This window comes from Boleophthalmus pectinirostris, unplaced genomic scaffold (assembly GCF_026225935.1).
Source record: "Boleophthalmus pectinirostris isolate CB_2022bp ecotype Guang Dong unplaced genomic scaffold, ASM2622593v1 HiC_scaffold_6, whole genome shotgun sequence".
Lineage (NCBI taxonomy): Eukaryota > Metazoa > Chordata > Actinopteri > Gobiiformes > Gobiidae > Boleophthalmus > Boleophthalmus pectinirostris.
The window spans coordinates 7,262,785-7,279,732 of NW_026571447.1; the positions used below are offsets into that span (position 1 = coordinate 7,262,785).

The 16,948-nt window shown below is 40.4% G+C and overlaps 1 protein-coding gene across 2 annotated transcripts in view; it reads right to left on the reverse strand.

Annotated features, from left to right (window-relative positions):
* sema6e (sema domain, transmembrane domain (TM), and cytoplasmic domain, (semaphorin) 6E) overlaps positions 1 to 16,948 on the reverse strand; it is a 501,529-nt gene that overhangs the window by 324,309 nt on the left and 160,272 nt on the right. For both annotated transcript variants that reach the window (XM_055163313.1, XM_020924606.2), the window contains one exon: positions 12,106 to 12,197. The gene's annotated coding sequence lies outside the window, so the exon portion shown is untranslated. The remainder of the gene's footprint in view (positions 1 to 12,105; positions 12,198 to 16,948) is intronic.

Consider the following 16,948-nt stretch of genomic DNA (forward strand, 5'->3'; position numbering starts at 1 on the left):
CCAATGAGAAAAGAGTGTAATATGGGCTCTTTAAATAAATAATAACATGAGTGAAAAGTCTGAGTCTAAACAAACTTCTATAAAACTTACAGTCGTGACCCCAATACCCCGTAAACCAGTATCCCTTTCTTTGTGTGTTTGTCAAAAATGTATCCAACACATCATGTTTCTGTGTAAATGTTTGCCTTGCGTCCATTTCCATCTTCTCTCTTTATTTTCACTCCGAGACAAGTTCCAAAATCGTGGCCTCATTTCGCGGAGCCCTGTAAACATCCCCGGGTAGCTTCGGTTTAGTTTTACAGTCCAGACTATCTGCCAAATTCTGCCACTAAGTTTGGACAGGCTAATATTTCTCGCTCGCTGCCTCCTCCTCCTCCCGCTTCTCCTCTTCCCGGTGGAGTTGTTCTTTTGGTTCGGAGGAAAATAAAGAGAGATTTCCTTTGCAAATACAGCTGATAAAACAAAGGCTAAATGAACAACGCTAGAAGTGGAGATGGCTTCGGAGGCCTGACCAACTGGTAGGTTTTAGCCTCTCACCCAGTTCTGTCAGATAAGTCGTAGCCGCGGTTTGAAATTCTAAGCAGCTGGTTTCTATCCAAGAGAAGTGGAATAATTTGATTTTCAGTTAGAATTCTTTGGCAAATGCTTAAAGGCGTTGTACCTGATTTTTACAGTCCTAAAAAACTAAAAACTGTTCACCGCATTGTGGATTCTTTAATTTTTCTGGAGGGTCCATCAGCTGCTTGTTTCTATGGATACGCCATTGCTCTGCTTCGAATGTTCCACAATGAATGTTTACATGCACATCAGTATCTCGCTTATTAACCATATCCCGATTATGGCAGTGTTCGGGATATGCTGTTTACATGTGCGCTGAGAAATCGGGAAACTCATATCCCTGTGTACGTGATCCGGTTTCTTGACATAATCTTACAAGTGCACAAGTACAAAAATTATATATTTCATGAACCAGGAAAAATACAAACAACCGTGAGCTCCTTTAGCATAGGAAGCTCAGGAGATTCCTCATCAGCATGTAAGAGATATCCCACAATCCACTGCACAGATCAAATCAAACGCTTCAAAACACTGTAAAAGTTCTACACTGCAGCAGATTATGCGTTAAAATCTTCTGCATAAATAAACTAAACTTTACAACATATAAACAACCACTATAGAGCCACATCAGCCCGTTTGAGACTATAATTCAGCTTTGCACACATACAGAAATGAAATTTAAAACCAAATGGCTAATCTGCATAAGCTGTAAGCGCTGAAAAAACAAAACAAAACAAACAGTTCACTTCTTGCGGTCAGGTCAAAGGACAGTGGATTATGTGTTCTCTTTGTGACAGAGGATGTGCTGCTGATGGCGAGTCCGTTCTGTGCGTATATCGCATTGGAGATGGATCGTGTTAAACTTTGCAGAGATCACTTGTGTGCAGTTCATACATGTGCCGATAATACGTGTGCAGGTTTAGTGCAGCATTTTACTTAACAGCAATTTCACTCACGTATAGTCACTTTATGTTGGTCACTTGCATTATGTTGGCTACTGCTATGATGAAAAGACTATAAAGTGTTAGTCTTTTGGACGCATGCACATTCAACTTTATGTTGCAGTAACCGGGATACTGCGTATACATGCCACAGTATGACAGTTACTATCGAAATATACCAGCTACAGTATCCCAGGATTTCATAATACTGGGATACTGGCTTATTCGGGATACTGAAAGCGGGATACTGTGTATACACGAATCATACAAAATTGAGATACTCAAAAAACCCTGAAACTGCTCTTTATGACATTAAGCAGCTCTACCTTACATTCACTCAGTTACAGGTGGTTTTATAGTTTAAAAATACCTCAAAAGAGAGACATTTTGGCTACGTTCAGACTGCAGGGCTTAATGCTCAATTCAAATTCTTTTGTGAAATCCGATGTTTTTGCGAGGTCGTTCACATTTCCAATTAAATGCGACTTGTAAGTGAACTCCAGTGTGAACAGTAAACGGCCCGAAAGTGTCCCACATGTGCACTGGAGACACGATGACGTCAATCACAGTGAGCGTGCTCTGTGTTTACAGAAGTGGTCCAAACATAGAAGTGAGCTTTGAGCACCTGGAGATTTTAAAGTTCCTCTCGTACCACTTACTTGTTTTAAATAGGAGATTGAGAAGGAGGAGGACGAGGTTTTTGGCCGTGGCGTTTCGTGGGGCAGCGGTAGCGACGTCCATTGAAAGGAACGTGTGGATGTGGAGACGGAGCCAAGAGTGGTGAGTGGTGATGTGCTTCACTTCAGTGACACGGAGTTCATTAACAATTTTCACCTACTTCAGCGCAGAATAGTGACGTTTGTGGCTTGTTGATAACGTGTAGGTGGATGAATGCGCTTTGGCCGTTCACACTGAAGTCGCATGTCAAAAGATCAGATATGTATCGGTTTCATTAGCACATATCCAAGTGGCCTGGGTCACATTTGAAAAAATCGGATCTGTGTCGTTCAGACTGTCATTAAAAGATCAGATACAGGTCACATAGGGGCCAAAAAAAATCAGATTTGGGTCACTTCAGGCTGCAGTCTGAACGCAGCCTTTGACTGTGAGCGGGGCTGCGGCTCAACAGATTTGACCTGCAACTTTATCTGATTTGGTCTCCGTGATGATCGAACAATGTAATACCAGACTGTGAAACATTCTAGACAATGTAATAATATCTCCGTGAGGAAAAGCTTTGATGGACCCTCCAGCAGAAAAGTTACACAATGCACCTTTAAAGGCATTGTACCTGATTTTTACAGTCTTTAGAAACAGTTGAATTCCAAGCATCCTAATAATTAGTTTTGCTGTAGCGGTAATGCACCTGCATGCTAACTGTGCACTTTCTAATTCTCAGACAATGCAGCACTTATAATTAGATGCAGACAGTACACAGCAGACTCATTTTGACTCCAACAGCTGCTTATAAAGTATATCTGTAGTAGAGCAAGCCCAATTTTGCTCAAATACAGGGAACAAAAAATAGGCCCTATAGATAGTAATTTGAACATTCACTTTCGCATCCCTTATTCTGTCTAGCAAACACGTCAACAGCTTTTTGGCCAATCACTCATATCCGATCATAATGGATAAGTACTTCACAAAATGGCTTCCAGATGGCCGAAAGAGGCGTCGTGCAAGCCAAAAACGCTTTCGTATTAAAAATTAAAGCGTAATTAACGGCAGTTTGCATGAAAAATGATCAGGGTCCAACAACGCGAGCCAGATACTTTTCACTTTGGGGTCAATTTGAACGACTTTGGCTCCTGGAATGAATCTTGGCAGCAGAATTTTGAATGTAAACACAGATGGACTAAATATAGCGCTTTGAGAGTTCACGCTGGTTCGTGATGTATGGAGTTTAGAAAGTCTATTAAAAACACTGCATTTCTGTTTTGAGCTTACTTCCTGTCACCTGCTAGTTGTAAGCCAATCACAGCGCAGTACCTTTGCTTTGCAACCACTTCACTCAAAATGCACAGACAAGACAAGAAAAGTAAGTTAAATTGGGTCAAGTAATCTATATTTTTGTCAATCAAGATGCCATAAAGGATTACAGCCCTACACTGACAGAAGGGAGGCTGCCAATCTGCTCCTTCAACCACCACTAATCACAAAAACACAAAATTCATACTAGGCAAGGTGGTTGAAGTCTTGAAGGACATAACAACAGTACGCACTGGTCAGAAATGGGTTTACACCAACAACTTCATTTGGAAATATGGTTCAATGAAGACACAAGCTGGTCTCACTCTAGTTCCGAAGTGCATTGGTATTGGTATGACATCAACATTCCCTAGAGACTCTGCTCTGTTTGAGGTAGAAACCCGAGAGATCCGACACAAAACAGTGTGGCGTGGGACATATTTGAAAAGCTTTTTGCGGGCACGGGCGCGGGTGGGAGCGGGACTGCACGATGCGGGAGCGGGCGGGTGACATGATAAACTGCAGTCCCGCAAACTAAATATGAGTGTAAAGTTAAATATTCAAATGATTCATGTTTGCCTATCATTAGGGATGTAACAATATCCAAATCTCTCGGTATGATATTATCACGATATGCATCTCAATATTAAGTACAATATTTTGGAGTGCAAATATAATTCTAAATAGGACACGTTATTGCTTTTAAAATACTGACACGATTTTGGGGCAAATTATTACTGTCAGAATCTCAAGAATTCAAGAAAAAAACATTTCTTCATGTTATCTGCGCTGAAATGAATCATGGGATATGTAGTTTCCTATGCTTAAATGCACTGTTCTTTAGTAGGAACAACTAATAAACAAAGGAACTTGTAATTCGATATACTGCGATAGCTCTCGATATTATTCTGAGACTTCTGACGATATGATATCACAATATTTCGGTTATTGCTACATATCTACCTATGATACATCATTTGTGCTGGATATTTTATTTGGCATTAGTAAAAACATTTTAAACAGGTTAAATTTGTGGATGTGGTCTAATCCCAGGCACATTTTAGACAATTCCTTTCCACTTGATAGAGCTTCCAAGAGTCAATGAAAAGCCCTTTGTGAGAAACAAAGAGAACATCCCCATCTTGCAGGATTGCTGGCGGGAGTGGGACAAAATATCTCAGATGCGGGCAGGAGCGGGACAGAAAATTACAATTCTTTGAGGGTGCGGGTAAGCCAGGCTTGCGCCACCTAGTGCCTCCACTCAATTTCATTCCTCTCCAGCGACTAGATCAGGAATCAGAATACACTATATGGTTTGCAAAAACACCAGAAGTGAGAGTTCAGGCACCAGCCAATCACCAAAGTGCCATATATTCTGTGTTGGCAACGATTCCCGAGATCGAGGATTTAAAGCCGGAACAAAGAGAATGTTTGGTGAATTTTATCAAGGGGAAAGAGGTTATTGCCCTTCTTCCTACGGGATTTGGGAAAAGCTTAATATACCAGTTAGCTCTGTTAGTAGTGCATTACATACATCACGACCAAATAGCAGCGACGGGTTAAATGAAAAGAATTACCTGCCTACCGTCAAGCGAAGGAATCCTAACGCTGCGAGGTCAGACAGTTTCTACGAAGTGAAACCGGCTGATGAATCAGGCTAGGTGTGGGTGGTAGCAGGAATGAAAATCTGACCTCTAGTCTGAAGCTCGGTTACTCAAGTTAGACTTTAATCTGAGTTTTGTTTTAATATAATCTGAGCATAAAGCAGCCACTACAACTACAGGAGAGCTCATTTGTCTTTTTCTAGAATTAAAATGAACAGTTCTTCAGTTAGTCACTCTCACCTTGTTGAAAATCAAACTCCGAAACCATGACCATGATCGCCCGTGTTGCTCACAGGCTCCTGAAAATGTGTTAATTAAATCCATTTTGAGATTTGATTGCATCACCATGGTAACTGATGAACACTCCACAGTAAAGACACATGTAGAACACCCCCAGCGCGATGTCACTCCGAAGCATCAATTGCCGTGACCTCAAAACTCTGGCTACCGGGGACAATGTTGCCGCTAAGACCCTCTTCACCACGGCCAACCCACGGGCCGATCGGCAGAGCTCCAGCCTCTGGGAACACAGTGGGGTGCGGTCCACAGCTCCACTCCTGCCAAGACCTCCGTAATGACTTTCCAAGTTTAGGGCGACCATTTGTCAGGCTGACTGATGTCCGTGCCATGTGGATCAATCAGTGGCCCTCATCCGTCTCCTCGGAACCAAAGGGAAAGTACAGTGAATCACATACGAAGGCAGGCCCAGAACAGCAGGCTCCCGGGCCAGACCGAATCAAAGACACATCCATTATTCAGGCTTCCAGGTGGAGGTCTGGCTGCAGTTTGTTAATATTGATGCATGGGTTCGAGAATGAAATCCAAGATAAAAATGGCAAAAAGGTGCTGCTTCTGAAACTAATGTGTGTTCTGCAGTGTGGGTTCATTGCCAGTTTCGCAATTAACCGCCAACAGTGTGGTTAAAGGTGCACTGTGTAACGTTTCTGGAGGTCCGGCTGCAATTTGTTAATATTGAAGCATGGGTTTGAGAATAAAATCCGAGATAATAATGGCGAAAAAGTGCTGGTTCTGAAACTAATGTTCTGTTGTGTCTGTGTGTGTGTGTGTGTTCACTGCCAGTTTCACAATGAACCACCAATGCTGTCGATGGGTTCGGGAAGAAAATCCAAGATAAAAATGGAACAAGTTTGATATTTCTGATACTAATGTGTTATAAAAAGATCTCTTATATTATGTAGTGTGTGTATTCATTGCAATTAATCGCCAAGTGTGGTTAAAGGTGCACTGCGTAACTTTTCTGGAGATCTGGCTGCAATTTGTTAATACTGATGCATGGGTTCGAGAATGAAATCCAAGATAATAATGGTAAAAAGGTGCTGCTTCTGAAACTAATGTGTTCTGTTGTGTCTGTGTGTGTTCACTGCCAGTAACACAATTAACCACCAACAATGTCGATGAGTTTGAGAATGAAATGCAAGATAAAATGGAACAAATTTGCTATTTCTGATACTAATATGTGTTATAAAAAGTTATGTAGTGTTTGTATTCATTGCCAGCTTCAAAATTAACTGCGAGAGATGTGGTTAAAGGTGCACTATGTAAGTTTTCTGGTTGAAGTTTTTTAATATTGACGCCTGGGTTTGGAAATGAAATCCAAGATAAAAATGGCCAAAAAAAAGTGCTGCTTCTGAAACTAATGTGTGTTCTGTAGTGTGGGTTCATTGCCAGTTACGCAATTAATCGCCAACAGTGTGGTTAAAGGTGCACTGTGTAACTTTCTGCGGGTCTGGCTGCAGGTTGTTAATATTGATGCCTGGGTTTGAGAATGAAATCCAAGATAAAAATTGTGAAAAGGTGCTGCTTCTAAAACTAATGTGTGTTCTGTAGTGTGGGTTCATTGCCAGTTATGAAATGAACTGCCAACGATGTGGTTAAAGGTGCAATGTGTACATTTTCTGGGAGGTCTGGCTGCAGTTAGTCATTGATGAATGGGTGCGGAAATGAAATGTACCATTTCTGATACTAATATGTGTTATAAAAGTTTCTTTCATTTTATGTAGGGTGTGTGTTAACTGCCAGTTAGGCACTTAACCGCCGAAGTTGTTGTTAAATGGAAAAAAAAAAAACAAACCCTGCAGTAAAAGTCCGTAGTTTTGTCTGTGACACAACAAAACAAAGCATTTTTGAGTGTTTGGTGAAGACTATTTTGAGTTCATGAATTGATGAAACAAGCATGAATAAAACAAAATACAAGTCCAGATATGTTTTTGATGAGGGGACACCATTATAACATAGTCAAACCTAATTTTTACCTGACATTGTTGAATACAGTAATACAGACAGCCAACATAGCCTTTTAAATGATATAATAATAATAATAATTCCTCAGTTTCATTGTGCTTTCAAGACACAAATATGACTGTGGACTCCTTCAGTGCTCATTAGTTTGTGTGTATCCTGCTGTGCCCGTGTCCTACTCCACTTTTTCCCCACTCTCCTGAGAATGTTCCAAGCCTTTAGCTGGAACTGAAATAACACACATTAATAAACTAAAAGGAATTCAATCACAACCACGAGGCATGTCTCTGCACGAATGTCACGCCACTGAGGGACCCATATTATGCTGAATTGACAAATCTGATTCGAACTCGGATCAATTCGGCCTTTGAACTGATGTTCCAATGAAATTTTCAAGTATAGACCCTTCCAGGAGCGATGTGTTTAGGATGACTTCCATAGACTGTTTGAAGAAGTGGACTGAGGGAGTGTGACGTCACCTATAGTGTTTGGTTCCAGTCAAATGGAGCTCATGATGCTTTGTGGTTATACGGGTGAATTTGGAGCCAGGATCATATTAGAAATGGGAATGAATTTATGTATTTATGCGAAATAAAAACACCAGGATCATAAAGAGTGGGTTAATACAAACATTTTAAAACCAAAATGACGAGACTCACTGCAGCAGTTAAGACAATTTTCCGATGTATGTACAGTCTACGATTACTGTACACACACCTTTGTACTGATATGAATATTCTGTAACATTCATTTTAATAAAACATCATTTTACATCTGACAGTGACTAATAATATTCAATCACTAAGTTCCAGTTTCTTAAGTTCACTAACACATTTGTGGTGCTTGATGAAATAAAAACTAAAATTTTACTGTCAAACTTGACTTGACATGATGATAAGAAAACAATTTTACAAGATGTCATTTTAACACAAAAATAATAGTTAGAATAGAAAGTTACTATACAATCCTTTTTGTAGTTGCAAGTTTGTCTGGATTTTTCCAACAACATAAAAAAAGATGCTATGGGAATCTTAAAGAGGAGGTGTTACACTTCTATGGAGTATTAACTGTTATTAGTTTTTTTTTTTTTTTGTTTTTTTTTTTTTTTTAGGTGAGTATGAGTCATAGGATCTTATAGCGAACGAAGGAAGTTTTGAATAGGGCTTAGGAGGATCACTAGATTACTCAGACCTACATGGATAACATAAAACTACTACACAGAAGTTTTTGAGAGAACAGTATTTCACAATATGGTATTAAATCTTTCTATTTCCTTCATGGAGACCAAACCAGACCAAGTTGCAGGTCAGATCTGTGGAGCCTGAGTCTGAGTGCATGTTTTTCTAGGTATTCTTGAGTCGTAGTACCGGCCTCAAGACTGCTTTTTTACGGTCTTGGTCTCGTCTCGGACTCAAGCTCATTTGGACTTGGTCTTGTCTGAGCCCTAATGGTGCTTGGATTGGGTCTTGTCTCGGACTCGAGGTCTGACTCACGACAAGTGCGATCATATTTCATTAAAGTTGAAAGAACTTGAAAAAAACTCACATGATTAACTTTGAAGTTGTTTTCTGTAAAGCACCAGTGTAAGTGGGATTAAAGAAAAGGTTCTCAAACTGTGGATGAGGGTCCAAAAAAGGGGCACAGAGTGTTTTAGTGCAGTACAGCTTGCTTGGCTTATTTTAAGCCTAAATGAACATTAATCAGATCAAGTGGAGATAGATGTATAAAAACATTGATATGTATGTGCCAAAATAACTGTAAAATACAAATAAAAGTAAAAAATTACAGATGGTCTTGATTTGGTCTCAGTATTGGGACATGGTCTTGGTCTTGTCTCGGTCTCGACCCTCAGAGGTCTTGGTCTTGTCCTGGTCTCAGGATCCTGTGGCCTTGGACATGTCTTGGTCTTGATTATTGCGGTCTTGACTACAACACTACTTAAAACCACCTGTAATTGTATAAATGTAAAGTAGAGGTGTTTAAAGTCACACTGTGGAACATTCCAGATGGAGCAATGGCATATCCATAGAAGTAGGTGACGGATCCTCAACCAAAAAATTACATAGTGTATCTTTAAACTCTCACAGTCTCTGCCAGCCCTCTAAGCGATTTCTATTAAAACCCAAAAAATAGAATCCAAACCCTAAAGCCTCCGGACAGACTTTGTGCGAGTGGGAGCGGGTGAACGAAGTGTGGCAGGTGCTTTGGGTACAGGGGGGATGTAAAATGGAGGTGGCATCTGGAATAAAAGCGCTGTGGTCAGGAAGAGTTGGCGTGAAGGGAGCGAAGGCAGGGGTTTCCAGGGGCCCCAGGTGAGCCCCGTGGAGGGCCAATCCGCAGGGCTGTCCACTGACTCACCCTGACAGGCTCAAAGCTCGGCCTCACCACACAGCACGAGAAACTATTTCAGTCTGCCAATGGTGGAAGAAGTACTGAATTTTGTAGTAAAAGTACAGATAACAAAGCAAAAAAAAAAAAAAGTTGAAGTATCACATGAAAAATTCTGCTTGGTGTATTGTTTAACTTTTCTGGCAAAGTGTCCGTCAAATGCTTTTCTCCATGGAGATGTTACTGCTTTGTTTGGAAAGTTTCACAGTAAACCATTCTATTTTCATGGAGACCAAACCAGACCAGGTTATAGGTCAGATCTGTGGAGAGACGACACCGCTCACAGTCAGAATGTTTGTTTTTCGAGGTATTCCGAGTTATAAAACCACCTGTAGTTTAACAAATGTAAGGCAGAGCAGTGACATATCCATAGAAACAAGCAGACCACCAACCAAAAAGTTACGCCATGCACCTGTAAAATATGGGCAGTCAAGTAAAGAGCCCTGCACTTTATGTTATTGCGTCATTAGTGTAGGAAAATCAATTGCAGAACATCAGAGCTAAAAGGCTGTGTACATGACGCCGAGGGAGACCACAAACAGCATGTAAACAAGCCTGCGCTTGCATCCTGGGCCCAGCACGGAGATTACAACAGCGTATCTGTAACCAGGATGCTACAGTTATTATCAGTTTTCATGGATGAGTCAACTGTCAGCTCTGAAAACATGATAATTAACTCTCCTGAGCAACACGTGTTTTGTATGTTATGATGTGAAACATGCAAACAAATATACACAAGTCACAACACAAAACACAGGCTATGTACCGTATTTTTTGGACTATAGGGTGCACTTAAAAATCTTTAATTATGTATTAGGTATTAATGCATTAATTTTGGTTGTGCTTATTGACTGCGAACCGATTTTATGTGGTACACGGCGCTCAAAAATCTGTCAAAATGTTTTAGTATGACTTTGGTAGACTACAAAGCCGCATCTTGAGGGATTGTTGGAGCATTACGACTACTGTAGTCAAGAGCCTCGCTGAGTATGACAGAAGCTGACCGCATCAGCGCATTAGGAGCGAGTTGTTTTTTTCAGGGTTTATAGTTTACCGTATTTTCCGGGCAATTAGATGTGCTCTTTAGCCACGAACCGCATCAAAAAACGACCGCGCGTCCCGCAATCCAGAGGGCCCTATACACTAATCCACTCGGGTGTCCCAGCACGACTTCAGTAAACTACAAAGCCGCACCACCCGCAGCGCACACAAACACGCACGGAGCAGACAGCGACTGCACAGCGAAAACACACCCGCAGCCACACTCATCACTCCACGCAGACGAGGAACGGAACGGCGGAACGAACCAAAAAAGCGAGCGCAATGTGCCACTTCCAGACACAACTGAACAACTGAGTCACTGCGAACACGCCGACAATCCAGCGGTCCCAGACAGCACCCTCCCTACACGCCACAACTGAACAAAGCCCAGAGTCACTGTGAACGCGCCAAACAAAGTCCCATTGACCCATCCAACTGTTGTTTCGTTTAAAAGTCCGGTGCGGTTTATTTGTGAAAAAAGTTTGGTTTACAAGACGCACTGTCATTAAATGGTCTATTTTCAGAGCGCCTAATAGCCCTGGAAAATATGGTATGCAAATGCATGTAGTTTTAAGTTTTGTTTCAGTAAAATGTGCGCAAAGCTCCATTAAACACATGATTACTCAATGTATATTTGAGTCCTCCTCATAGGAAATAAAAAAGCAATCTTAAATGATCCCCCCACATTCACATTCATAATCCACATTCACCAAGACAGGGAGGCAACGCCGGGCAAGTTATGCCACGATTTGCCAATGGATCGTGGATGCCTGGACTAAGGGATCAGTCTAAAGTGTCGTCCATTTGTTTCACTTAATGCGTCTTACTAATCCAGCAAGCATTATGTACGAAAATAGACGAGATTTCAACATTATTGATACTGCGCCTTATAGTCCAAAAAATATGTTCAAGTCAAGTCATATCATTCATTCCGTTTTCTGATTGGACCAACTTCTAACAATGTCCAGTATTTTTCTAAGAATAAATCAGCATTACAGTTGTTATCAGTAAAAGCTATATTTGTTTTGAGCATGTCTGTATTCAATCAATCTTACATAGTTCCTTTCCTATCAAGGACAGTACTGCGTATCTAATATTATACAGTATGTTCAAGTCTTTCAGAATACACAAACACACACAATCTGTTTTATATTTATGGCTGTTTTGTTTGTTTTCTCCATTCTTCCTGACACAGATGCAATACGTTACATTGGACAACAAAAATAACTGAGTAACTGACGTCATGGTATATATGATAGAACAGGTAAAAATAAAACTACTTTCCACATGAAGATACACACAGTTTTACGCAACAGATGCAGTGAAGAGAAAAAGTAGTTCCGTACCTTTAAAGAGCTCTTTCACAAAAACTTCGAAACACAAGGTCTCTGGAGTTTATAATCCTCTGATTTGCTGATACCAGTGGTTCTGGAACAACCTGCAAAACACACAAACACCACAACATATTTAGAAATTCCTGTGTAGATTTTTGAGTAGGTTTTAAGATCCTCATATTCTCATCAGCAGGCAAGTTGACAGAAAATTGGGGGTCCGGTCCAAGAAGCCTCACGTGGGCCCCCGTCTAAGATAAATTAACAGGGAGAGGTCAAATTTTGGGCCCATAAAACAGTGGGGCACGCGACAATAGACCCCTTTGTCATAGTAATATTTTTGTTGTCAAACTATCGAAAATGAAAAAAAAACAAAACAAAAAAACAACACATCAACAGGACGGAAATTACAATGGAAATGAGTTTGAATATTTTTATTAACATTGTGGCATCGGGTGTCAAGTCTATTTCTAAGGATCAAAATTGAGTTTGAAATTTCAGTATTCCTGTAGAGTTCCACTTTAATTTGGTGGTATTCAGAATATAGTTACTTTCTTAAAATACAAATAATACACTGTAGTATTTAGTCACACAATTTAGGCTTCTAACTGCACAGTTTCAGTGAGGAAAACAGAAAACTTTGCTCTTAACATGCACGTAAATTTTTCCTTCAATTACAGACAAATAAATGCGTGACACTGTAACAAAAATAAAGAATGCCCTGCTGTATTTTTAGACTACAACATAATGCAACTCAATGTCAAAGTATTTTAAGTCTTCAGAGTACAATTTTCAATATGCAAAGTGTTCTACGCAAAGCACTGAATATAATAAGATCCAATTTGGTCGGGGTTTGCTGTTGCTATGCCTGAGAATAGATCGCTTCTGTTGCCAGGAAGAAGTGAAACATATGGCAGTGTAATGGTGCAATTGACCGGTGATGCACACGCCCCCCCTGTGGATGAGTGGAGGGCCTTCAGGATCTGAGCTGAAATTTAACCAGGAAGATAAAGTTATACTCATAATAGTTTGGTTCACAGGGTTGTCGAAGACTCCCAAAGCACGATAGCAGCACTCTAGTCATTATTTATTCACTCCTTACTCCCTATTATTCTAAGTTCCTATTGTTGCCACAGCTGCCCTGGGGTAGACTGAAAAAAGTGAGGCTACCAGTCTACTGTATTGTCGCCGCCGATCAAGATTAATCACCAACTCACATGCCACTTTCATACTAGGCAAGGTGGGTTAAGCGTGACAGAACTTTCTATTAGCCAATCACAGCCTGATAAATACACACTTTTATATACACACTATATTGCCATTTTAGCACCAAACATACCTGGAGTAGTGTTTTGTTTCATTCACATGTTTGAGTAATTCTTTAATATCTGTCTGTCTATCTCCAAAGCTGAAAATGCGCTGCTCCATCCAGAGGCGGCGCTACCATTAGGCAACAGTAGGCGGCCGTCCAGGGGCCCCCGAACCTGAAGGGGCCCCCAACCTATTGCCCTCAGTGCCACTAATGATCAAGGCTTCAGAGCAATTTGACTTTCTCAATATGACTTTACTTTTAAATAAGAAAACACCATCACAATAGTATCTGATTGTCAAATCTATTCAAACTGTCAAAGCATTTCACCCTTTCATGACAGAATGGATGAGTCAGCTTGACCCTGATTTTAACATAATTATACCAAAATCATAATAATAATCATATATGTAATGGATGTAAACAAAAATATAATCGTACAAGGAAAAAAAAAACAACTTTCAACTCTGGTTCTATCTAGTAGGCTTCCTAACTAATAAAACAAGTTTCCAATCCAACCTAATTCAAATAAAGATGTGTGTGTCTCAAAAAGAATGGGGAAAAACAGACAATAATATATATATATATATAAAAAAAAATTATATTACATTATAGTTAGGGCCCCAAACTCAAGTTCACCTAGACCCCCCAAACTGCCAACTCCACCACTGGTTCCACCTTGCGATGTCATGAGGCTGTAGTTTTCCAGCTACCTTTTAACCTTTAGTTTGGAAGAGATCAGAAAGAGGTCTAAAATCATCCAAATGATTCTAATAAAGGTGTGAACATAATGGAGTGTTGTATCACCACAGGACATCACAAGGTGGAACAAAGTGTTTTCGGTTTGAGAGAAAAACTAAGCCTAAATACGCACAGAGTTTGAAACACAACTCCAAGTATGTTTGCGATGAGGTAACAATATTATAACATAGATCAGAAAATAACGTAGTATGTGCTCTGTAAACAAATCGAGATCCAGTTTGGGTCAGTTTAATGGAGAGGTCTACAGCCAATCATCTGTTTGTAAAAGCGTGTAGTTAGGAGCAGAGTTCAGACTTTAGTAGAAGAAATTTGGATTTTTATTTTTTGTCACATGGAAAAATGGAGATCGGTCTGCATTTCACATCACCGAACCATGATTTTGCCTTTCCGGGGTGAAATGTTTGCGCTTACAGAGACCCATTGCTTTACCAACCCCCAAGTACACAAAATACCTAGTTGTCAACTGTCACAAACTTTGCAATTTCCAGTGTAGTTCACTTCACTTCCTGCACTTTTTTTGTTGGGAAATGCCTGTCGAAAGCCGGCTATCTCGCCTCATACCGCTTATTTCTGCCATTCTGAAACGCTACCTATAAGAAGTAGCGGATAAGGTAGTTGTTAGGGCGGCACCTGTCTATCTCAATGTGAACGCCGCCGACAGCCCCGGTGCCATTTGTCAGGTGCGCGGTGGGGGGCCGGGTGAAGGGCGTGGGGGGTCTTATCTGCCAGAACAACCGCCGTTACATCACCGCCGCCCCCCCGCCGCCGCTCCCGCCGCGACACCGAACCCACACGCAGGGAAAATGAGAGGGAAGGGCCCCAGACGGAATATACCTGGGTTACAAAGATCCGCGGGGAAGACGAGATTCAGGCAAACTTTTGTTCTGGTGAAAGTGAAATATCGACGCAGGTGATAATTGAACCTTTTATTTTGAAATCTGAGAACTTCTGCCGCTCACTTAGGTTTAATGCGTTTAGACATGTACAGATTGTCTCGAACGTGGTGTGCCCGCCGAAAAAGTATAAAAGGTTCAATTGAGCGATTACGCAGACCTTTTCAGAACTTTTGAATGTTGATGTTGAAAATCTTTTGGAATTCATGAAAGGACATGAAAAGAATTTGGATTTTCTGAGAGTAAAAATGTATTAAAAGGTTTTTTTTCCTCCCCATTCTTTGTTGAATTGAATCACAAACGCCAACCTCTACTTTGTAAACCCTTAGCCATTTGAAGGCTTTGAAATCTGCATTTTTCTATACATTTAGGGCAGTGTATCTTTTAAAGGTACTAATATAGTACACAATAAAATGTCTCCTGGTACCACAAAAAGTTACAAGGTTTAATAAAAACAACTGCTATATAATGTTAGTTATGTCAGTTAATGGATTTTGTAGTTTTGCTTTGTCATTCAATAATGCAAAAACAGGTATTGATACACGAATCCAGGTTTCATTTCACGTACTGCCTCCTCAAAAATCGAAAAGTATCCGCTATCCATACATGTACGTTATATATGACTCAGTAATCTAGTCATCCCAATCTGTCCACATGCACACTTGTGGAAACTTCTAACTTCTCAAAACTCACATTTTACCAGTTTGAGTGACTGGGAGACATTTTTACATTAGCCCTACAATGCCCATTCCTTCTGTCTTTAATAAACTGAAGTTATGCAGTACATACATTTTTACTGAGGCCATGGTAATCGAGATTGTTTTTGAAAATGCTACTACGCAAATTATTTCTTTTCACTTCATTAAAGTACTGATTTAGAGTATTTGTTGACAAAATCTACTAGTATATCACAGAACTTTTGCGTACTCTTGTGTACTCTTCCATTAGGGTGACCAGACATCCCTATTTACCCGGGACAGTCCCAGTTTTGAGCCTTGTGTCCACTGTCCCAGCAGATTTATACAAAACCACTAACTTGTCCCAGTTTTTTACAAGAAATGTCCTATGTGTCCTTATTTTTGACAAATTTGATATCTGCCAACAGTAAAGAGTAGGGGAGAGCAAAAATATTGAAATATCAATATATCGTATCATTTAATGTGATGATACAGTATTGATATCATGGGCTGCTGTATCGATATATCGCCAAGAGTATTTTTTGGTTTATTTTACTAATTTTTTTTTGTTTCAGCGCTACAGTTCTGTTGCTTGTTTAGTGGAAGGAAACTCATTTTTGCGATACATTTGACATATTCACTGTTTTGATGATGAAAATGTTTGTGTTTCATATGAACATTGCACAAGAGGTGGTTTAACAAAGACTTAGTATCACAGTCATCATTTAGCCTTTATTATTTTTTGAACCATATTGAACTGATTTGAAATATATTGTATCAAATCGAAAGCGCACCATATCGAGGTATGTATTGTATCGGCAACGTCTGAATGATATCCAGCCCTGCCCTGAAAAGCTGTTTAAAAACAACCAAAACACAAAGAAAACGTGACTGTGCTGACTCACATGGGCCGAGCGCAGAACCATTTTCCTTAATAATAAAACTGTTAAACGAGTGAGTAATTATGAACCATTCCAAATCGGGAGTGTCCCAGTTTTTCTTTTCTCCACCGGGGGCGCCCCAAACTAAACGCATTACCTCCCTCCTTTTTCTGTAAACGGAGCCAGATCTGCTGTCAGCACACTGGGGGACTGAGCCGAGGTGTGAATGCAAGATCCCAGGTGCTATGCTAATTGCGAGCTTAATACCGCGGCTTGTGTGAACAGATAGCGTAGCGTAGCCTAGCCGCGGACTGTGTAGTATGTGGCACCTGTGTG